Genomic DNA, 7,665 nt, shown 5'->3' on the forward strand with positions numbered 1-7,665 from the left:
GCTGTCTCCTGCGGGCTGTTGGGAGGTCTATAGTACACTTCTAACATTGTGATTTCATCCTTCCTATTCCTGAGCTCCACCCATAATGTCTTACTGCAAGATCCCTCCAATATGTCCTTCCTCAACACAGCTGTGATGTGCTCCCTAATCAGCAGTGCAACTCCTTTTGTTTCCCCTTCTGCCCCGTCTAAAACAACGATGTCCTGGAATGTTAAGCTGCCAGTGCTATCCCTCCTTTAACCATGTCTCCATAATTGCAATAAAAAGGTGTAGTCTCTGTCATTATCAATCAGTGGAGAGAATTTCACATCACAGATAAAGAAAAGGTGACATTAAAATTGCATCAGATTTAACAGCTTCTCGGCCTTTTGGCTAAGATCAAGTGTAGTATCGACATGCTGTGCTTGGTTGAAGTCATTAGGTTACATTTTAGCTTCATTTGAAGCAATTTTTAAAAGCGGCATCTCAGCCTTTTGGCTAAGATGCAAATGAGATCAAGCCTTGGAGGAGGTGCAATGCCTACTCCAATCAGCTTGGATCATGTAGATCAAGCCCAAGACAGGAGGTGAGAGCCATAGAACCATAGAAAATTACAGCTCAGAAACAGGCCTTTTGGCCCCTCTTGTCTGTGCCGAACCATTTTATGCCTAGTCCCACTGACCTGCACTTGGACCATATCCCTCCACACCCCTCTCATCCATGAACCCGTCCAAGTTTTTCTTAAATGTTAAAAGTAACCCTGCATTTACCACTTTATCCGGCAGCTCATTCCACACTCCCACCACTCTCTGCGTGAAGAAGCCCCCCCTAATATTCCCTTTAAACTTTTCTCCTTTCACCCTTAACCCATGCCATCTGGTTTTTTTCTCCCCTAGCCTCAGCGGAAAAAGCCTGCTTGCATTCACTCTATCTATACCCATCAAAATCTTATACACCTCTATCAAATCTCCCCTCAATCTTCTACGCTTCAGGGAATAAAGTCCCAACCTATTCAATCTCTCTCTGTAACTCAGCTTCTCAAGTCCCGGCAACATCCTTGTGAATCTTCTCTGCACTCTTTCAATCTTATTTACATCCTTCCTGTAACTAGGTGACCAAAACTGTACACAATACTCCAAATTCGGCCTCACCAATGCCTTATATAACCTTACCATAACACTCCAACTTTTATACTCGATACTCCGATTTATAAAGGCCAATGTACCAAAGGCACTCTTTACGACCCTATCCACCTGTGACGTCACTTTTAGGGAACTCTGTACCTGTAGATCCCTCTGTTCAACTGCACTCTTCAGAGTCCTACCATTTACCCTGTACGTTCTTCTTTGGTTTGTCCTTCCAAAGTGCAATATCTCACACTTGTCTGCGTTAAATTTCATTTGCCATTTTTCAGCCCATTTTTCTAGTTGGTCCAAATCCCTCTACAAGCTTTGAAAACCTTCCTCACTGTCCACTACACCTCCAATCCTTGTATCATCAGCAAACCTGCTGATCCAATTTACCACATTATCATCCAGATCATTGATATAGATGACAAACAACAATGGACCCAACACCGATCCCTGCGGCACACCACTAGTCACAGGCCTCCACTCAGAGAAGCAATCCTCCACAACCACTCTCTGGCTTCTTCCATTGAGCCAGTGTCTTATCCAATTTACTACCTCCCCATGTATACCCAGCCCTGTCTTGTCAGCTTGGATCGGGAATGTCTCAACTTGTTGAGGTTTTGAATTGGACTTGATTTGATTGAATTGGAATTTAAAAAAAATTTAACAGCATTACTAATATGTCCTGTAACAAATACTGTGTTACTCAGAAGTGAAATACTGCAGATGCACAGAGCCTGAAATAAAAACAGAAAATGCCGCAAACACTCAGCTAGTTGGGCAGTAGCTGTGGAGAGAGAAATAGAGTTAACATTTCAGGTTGATGATCTTTCATCAGAACTCAGCTGGAAAGCTACATGGTGCCGTGTTGACCGATTTACTAAAAAAACTATTGGCTTCCTCCAGCAAAGCTGTCAGAGCGCGACTAAGACATTGTGGAAAATTGCCCAGCTATGTCTGCTTCACAAATAGCAGGACAAATCTAAACTGTGCAATTACAGCCCAATCAGCCACTCCCCAATCATCAGAACAGCCACCGAATAAGCCATCAAATGATATGTACTCATTAATAACCTGCTTTCTGATGCTCAGTTTGGATTCCAGGAGAATACCTGTCTGCAGACCTTACCACAGCCCCGATCTATCCATGAACACAAGAGCTGATTGCGAGAGGAGACCTAAGAACATTCCTTTCACATTAAAGGAACAAAGGAATGAGTATGGAACCAAATAGTCTTAGCAAAGCAGGGACTATCGATCTTAATTTATTCGCCATTGGTACATTTTTATGGCCTGGCTTGCTCTTTTAGTCTATAGAGTGTGTAAACTGAAGAACGTTAGATTACCTACACATCCGCTGCACACTGAGGTCCCGCTCACTAATTCCTGCAGCACGGAGTGTTAAGAGGATTTAATAGTTTTAGTTTAACTTGAAGCTAAAATTACCTGAAACACTAATTATTCCTTAGAGGCCTTTGTGTAATGCTACCTATCTGCAGTTTCAGAAAAATGCTCCACATGTGGCTTCCTGGCAAAATAATACACATTCTACACAATGAGGATGATGCATTCTGCAAGTAAATTTGCAACTACAAATCGTTAATCATGGGCCATTATAGGAAAATGTCTTCTGCTTTTCTGTTCATGATTTTAAAGTTAGAGAAAGCAATGGTCTATAACAGAATTTCTAAGGTATTGGTAAATCCATTTCTTGCACATTTCCAATCACTCTTTTCTGGCGTCTTAAGTGCAAGTTTTGTTTCTAATCTCTCTAACCACAGACATGACTAATTGTTCCTAGGGCACAGCAATCATTTGGAAAACAATAGCCAGCTGAGTGAATTTCTGCTTTTCTTTTTATTCTGTCAAACTCCAACCAGTACGGGCTGCACGATAATGTAAAGGAAGTATTTCAGAGCATAAAGACTGAGGTTCACCAGAATCACCACCTTTTCCTTACAATAATAATGTCTTGTGTTTATACAGTACCTGGCAGGTCTATCAGCAAAAAGCACGACTCCATTCAAAACAACGGAAGGAAAGGTCATCACCGATTGCAATAAACAGTTGGAAAAATGTGTGAAACATTATCTTGAGTTGTACTCTATGAAGAACATGATCACAATCACCATGGAAGCTCTAGACACCATAGAAAGTCTGTCATAGCAAAGCTGGATATCAAATCTGCATTAAAGGAGCTTAACAAAGCAGTTTACTCACTTGCTAAGCTCTGTGTTGATGCTATCATGCCTGAACTTATCAAGCATAGGAAACAGGGCACTACAACAGCATGTATATGAACCCCTCTGGGGGTGGGGCATCACCAGCTGATGGGTGGGGCAAGCCAGTAAGGTCACATAAGAGCCGAGAAATCAGAAATCCAGTGCCCGATTTCTCACCTCTCGCGATCTTATGGGCACTGGGTATCCGGCGCAATCAGCCTCTCGCTGATTTATGGTGCAAGGCTGAATAATTTATATAAGTTAAGTTTACATGAGTTTAGAATGGAATTAATGAGCCCGGAACATTATCGTTGTCTCTGTGGCCTCGCCGGGAGAGATTCTCTCTGGCGAGGATCACAACTGGTTCCCAGCAACGGGGACCAGTCGTGATGGCCTCGCTGGTAGAACCGTAGGCCATTGAGGCCCCCTGGGGAGGTGGGGGGAAAGAGGGGCACCCCTTGGGTAGTGTCAGCCTGGCACTGCCAGCCTGGCACACTGGCAGTGCACACTGGGCACCCTGGCACTGCCCAGCAGGCACTGGACAGTGCCAGTGGGGTGGGGCCTATTGGGGACAGACCAGGAGTGATTGGTCAGTGGTGGGTGAGGGGAGGGAGAGGGAGAGCTACTGCCAGTCTGCATTAGGGATCGGTGTGGGGAGAGAGAGGGACAGTCAGGGTTGGTCATGGGAGGGGAGCGGGCCGGTAATTGCAAGGATGGGTCAGAAAGGTGGGTCGGGCCACCGATTGCAGGGAGGTTGGGCTGGCAATCACGGTGGGGGTGTCGGGGTAGTGATCGGTGGGGTGTGGATCGTGAGGGCAGAGCTGTCTGGATGAGTGTGGCGGGGGGTGCGTGATATGCCACGGGCCCTGTGGTTTCTGGGGGAGGGGATGCTTTGTGTGAGGCTGGCTGAGTGACAGGCCTCTGCTGCTGGAGACCTGCACATGTGCTCTCCACTGCTCTCAGCCAACTTTCGGGTGATTTAAGCCCCACCCCCTCCCCCTACAGTCGAGAATTTAAATGGATATGATCGCAGATTTGAACTCACCCAAAAAACTCTCCCGTTTTCATACTCGTCCTGGACTTAGAATTTTTTTCATAAGATCACCCCCTCTGTCTTTGTTGGCGGGACGGGGCAATGTGCCAGGATATCTATGATGCAAAGATCGTGACCCTGTACAAGAACAAGGGCAACCACAGCGATTGCAAGAATAATCGAGGCACCTCTCTACTGAGCATCGTGGAAAAAGTATTTACCCGAGTTACGCATATCAGACTGTAGATGGTGGCAGAATTCATCTATCCCCAAATTCCTGTATCATTTCAGAACTGAAATATCTACCATTGTCATGATCTTCTTAGCCTGGCCGTTGCAAGAGAAGTGCCATGAACAAAGGAGACCTCTATATAATATCTGTATTAATCTCAGCATTCGATCATGTGAACAGGCAATCCATTTAAGCTACCAGAGAAAACAGGCTGCCCTCCGAAGCTGCTGGTGTGGTCTCCATGTGGTCTCCATGTTCGATGACAACATGAAGGCAAAGGTCAGCTAAGATGGGGAAACATTGGAACCCTTTGAGATTCGCAGTGGGGTAAAACAGGATTGTTCTTGTACTGACACACTTCTTCACTTTGCTGCTGTTATGTGTCTCAAGTCAGCAACAGAGGATGTCTGCTGACCAGAACTGATGGAAAACTGTTCAGCCACATTCACCTGAGGTCCAAGACAAAGGTGTGCAAGAAGTCATCATAAGAGAACTGCTCTACATTAACGTTGCCACACTAGTATTCCAATACTGAGGAACATCTTCAGTGGCAAAAGGATAGATTCACTCACACCTATATACAGTTTGGTTTGACCATCAGTATCAGGAAGAGACATTTCATGAGTCAGGGCATTGCCATATCGCCATGTATCAGCATTAACAAGTGATGCTGGATGTTGCTGATAGCTTCATATATCTAGATTCCCGAGTGGTTGCATAATTGCTTTAAGAATAGGTCATAGGGAGGCAATGGCCGAGTGGTATTATCGCTAGACTGTTAATCCAGAAACTCAGCTAATGTTCTGGGGACCTGTGTTTGAATTCTACCAGGACAGATGGTGGAATTTGAATTCAATTTTTAAAAATCTCAAATTAAGAATCTACTGATGACCATGAAACCATTGTCAATTGTCAGGTGAACCCATCTGGTTCACTAATATCCTTTAGGGAAGGGAATCTGCTGTCCTCACCTGGTCTGGCCTACATGTGACTCCAGAGCGACAGAAATGTGGTTGACTCTCAACTGCCCTCGGACAACTAGGGATGGGCAATAAATGCTGGCCAGCCAGTGACACCTGTGTCCCACAAATAAAAAAAAACATGCCTTGAAGTGATTGGGGTGTATCAGGAGTTTTTGTTTCAGTTTATATTCTGCACAGTCCACGTTTCCTTCAATAAAATCTGTTGGTGTATCTTTGGATCTGTGTGTGCAAACCCCATTCTCTGTCTTTTTGTTTAAAACCCACAACTCCTAACATGGGAGATTCCACATATCTCCGCTGCAAGTGAGGTATGGAGATGGCTGATGTAACTGGGAGACAGTCACTGACAGCTATTACTGCTGGAGGCTGGCTGTTGGGGAGGTGTTGAAGGAGGAGAGCACAAAGGAAAAACTCAGTTGGCCAAGAAGAAGACCCAAAGGAAACAGGCCAGTGAATCGCGCACCTTCCCAGCCCATTGCCTTTCTCTGCAGTAGATGTAGCGCAGATTGTCCTGGCAGAGTGGGGCTCCTGAACTACACCAGTTGATATTTGATACAGAGTTGACCACCAAGGGGCAAACCATCAATGTAGGAGGGGGGAGGGTCCAGGAGGGGGGAGGAGGGTGCAGGAGGGCGCAGGAAGGAGGAGGAGGTGGGAGGATGGGGGGGGGGGGAGGGGAGGGGGAAGGGGGGAGGAGGGGGGAGAGGGGGGAGGAGGGGAGGAGGGGAAGGGGGAAGGAGGGGGGAGGAGGATGGTGTAGGGGGAGGAGGATGGTGTAGGGGGAGGAGGGTGGTGGGGATCAAAATGTGGCAGGGGGGTGGGGATCAAAATATTAGGTCTACAAGTGTAGAGGCTGGGGACGAGCTTGGGGCTGGGACAAGGCTGGCAAAGAAGAAGAGCACTCTGGGGGAGGATGACCTCACTGGGCCTGGAGGTCTGGAGTGCTTATACTTCAATGCAAGGAGCGTAGCAGGTAAGACAGACGAACTTAGGGCCTTAATGCTCACGAGGAATTTGGATGTGGTTGCGGTGACAGAGACTTGGTTGAAAGAGGGACAGGACTGGCAGCTGAATATTCCGGGGTACAAGTGTTTTAGGCGAGACAGAGGAGGGGCCAAAAGAGGTGGGGGAGTAGCAGTATTAGTTGGAGAGCATATTACAGCGGTGCAGAGGGAGGACAATTCAGAGGGGTCGTGTAACGAGTCACTCTGGGTGGAGCTTAGAAACAGGAAGGGCGCAGTCACTATGTTGGGGGTGTACTACAGGCCCCCCAACAGCCCAAGGGAAGTGGAAGAACGGATATGTCAGGAGATACTGGATAGGTGCAGGAAAAATAGGGTTGTTGTAGTGGGAGACTTCAATTTCCCTGGTATAGACTGGAAATCGCTGAGAACTGGGACTCTGAATGGAGAGGAATTTGTAAAATGCGTACAGGGGGGTTCTTTGGAACAATATGTAGATAGCCCGACTAGAGAGGGGGCTATACTGGACCTAGTACTGGGGAATGAGCCCGGTCAGGTCTTCAAAGTTTCGGTAGGCGAACGTGTGGCAAATAGTGACCACAATTCTGTTAGCTTTAGGATAGTGATGGAAAAGGATGAGTGGTGTCCCAAGGGTAAGGTGTTGGATTGGGGGAAGGCTAACTTTAGTGGGATTAGGCAGAAATTGGCAGCTCTTGATTGGGAGAGGCTGTTTGAGGGTAAATCCACATCTGGCATGTGGGAGTCTTTTAAGGAACAGTTGTTAGGGCTACAGGACAGGCATGTGCCTGTAAAAAAGGATAGGAAGGGTAGGATTCGAGAACCGTGGATAACCAGGGAAATTGAGGGACTGGTCAAAAAGAAAAGAGAGGCGTATGTTAGGTCCAGGCAGCTAAAAACGGAGGGAGCTCTGGAGGAGTACAAAGAAAGTAGGAAAGAACTCAAACAGGGAATTAGAAGAGCAAAAAGGAGTCACGAAATGTTTTTGGCAGACAGGATTAAGGAGAATCCCAAGGCATTTTATTCAGACGTTAGGAACAAAAGGGTTGTCAGGGAAAAAATCGGACCTCTCAGGGACAAAAGTGGGGAATTATGCTTGGAGCCCA

General features: G+C 46.5%; 1 non-coding gene across 1 annotated transcript; it reads left to right on the plus strand.

Annotated features, from left to right (window-relative positions):
• The first annotated feature begins 352 nt into the window (after positions 1-352).
• Positions 353-551, plus strand: LOC144492004 (U2 spliceosomal RNA). The gene has a single exon (XR_013497558.1). It is a non-coding gene; the product is annotated as a U2 spliceosomal RNA (small nuclear RNA).
• Positions 552-7,665: the final 7,114 nt, after the last annotated feature.

Source organism: Mustelus asterias, chromosome 3, assembly GCF_964213995.1.
Source record: "Mustelus asterias chromosome 3, sMusAst1.hap1.1, whole genome shotgun sequence".
NCBI classification, from domain to species: Eukaryota; Metazoa; Chordata; class Chondrichthyes; order Carcharhiniformes; family Triakidae; genus Mustelus; species Mustelus asterias.